Here is a 1745-nt window from a genome sequence, read left to right as displayed (position 1 = left end):
TCCAGGATGCAGCCTTTGTCATGGGTGGGAGAGGAAACATGTTAGATGATGTTCATTTCAGCCAGTGAATTTGCGAGGGCAGAGGCTTTAGAAATTAGGTGATTAGATTTAAATGAACAGAGATGAGGGGAAATTCACCTAGATTTAAATTTACAGTAGTTGGAAAAAGCACCTAGATTTAAGAGAACACAGCAGAGGGAAAATGCATCTAGATTTGAAACTCACAGTAGTTGGAAAAAGCACCTATATTTAAAAGAACACAACAGTGGGAAAATGCACCCACCTAGATTTAAAACTCACAGTAGCTGGAAAGTGCAACTAGATTCAAAGAACACAGCGGAGGGAAAATACACTCTGAAAATAAAACTCAATTATATTCAGCAATGTAATGAAAGCCCACTTGGATTCAAACTTTTGCAGTGAAAAGAAACAAACTGTTGCATTTAGGGTAGATGCAAGTAGATATAAGATAATTAGCTAATAAGAGTAATGGGTTTGGATCTACGTGATTTTTCCGCAGAGGAATAACCCCCGACGGCAATGTTCGCATGGGAAATGTACGCACTACACTTACCTTTCCTTCACGCAGTGTCCCTGCAACGCCGGATCCCTTTCACTTCTGTGATCGGGAACCGGAGCTGCATGGTCCTTTTCTTTTTCTTTTTTTTTCGGGCAGCTGTAGGCGTTTCCCCCGAAACCCCTGCTCACTATACTGTGTAGTATAGTGAGCAGGACACCCCCGCAGGCCCTGTTTATTTATTTTTATTTTATTTTTAATTTTTTCTGTCGGGTGTGCCGCAACCCCCGCTCACTATACTGTATAGTCTACACCCCCGCAGCCCCCCTCAGCCTTTAAAAAAAAAGAAAAAAAGATTTCAGACCGACCCCACCAATAGACCTAAACACATACCATGAAAAGTTCAAACTTTTGGTAGTTAGAACTTTTCCTGGTGTGTTTTAGGTCTTTTGGTGAGGTCGGTCATTTTGGGTTAGGTCATTTCAACCTAACCCATGTGTTTTACTGTAGTGCAATAATGGCTGCACTCCCCGCTCACACCATACTTCCCTTACCAATCGCTGTATGTTGTCTGCTTCAGGCTTCCCAGGCAAACATGGGCCAACACGGAGTAGAGCTGCCCTTTACCTTGCAGCCCTTAGCAGTGGGCAGCCCAGGGGAAGCTGCCCTGGGGTCCTCTAGAAGAGGGATGTCTCCTGGTGCTAGCCACCAATCAGTGGCTGGATGGGCGGGCGAAGAGCAGGAAGAGAACAGGGTCGGGAGCAGGAGGGAAAGCAGCAACAGGACCACCGAGAGGATCAAAACATTAAACAAATGCCCAAGGAAGGGAGATGGTTGGCAGGGGGCACTCGCTGCACTACCAGTGCCTCAAGCACTTCTGGAGGGTGAGAGGACCCACTTTCATGGACCTGTGGAGATATTGCAAATGGCTTGGGCTCGCAGTACAGCGCCCTGTGTATATCCTGGTGCTAGCCACCAATCAGGGGCCGGATGGGCGGGCGGGAAGAGGGGACGGAGTGGGAGGGAAGGTGGCAACAGGACCATGGAGATGATAAAAAAATTAAACAAAGGCCCAAGGAAGGGAGACGGTGGGTGGGAGGTGGGGAAGTGGGAATGCACCAACAGCACTACAAGTGCCTCAAGCACTTTTGGGGGGAAAACGACCTGCTTTCACAGGCCTGTGGAGGCAATGACAACGGCTTGGGCTCACACTAAATACACCTGTGTA

The sequence above is a fragment of the Ambystoma mexicanum genome, chromosome 3q, assembly GCF_040938575.1.
Source record: "Ambystoma mexicanum isolate Mex_15411 chromosome 3q, UKY_AmexF1_1, whole genome shotgun sequence".
Classification (NCBI taxonomy): Eukaryota; Metazoa; Chordata; class Amphibia; order Caudata; family Ambystomatidae; genus Ambystoma; species Ambystoma mexicanum.
The sequence above is the reverse complement of the archived record's forward strand: the minus strand, read 5'-3'. Positions refer to the sequence as shown.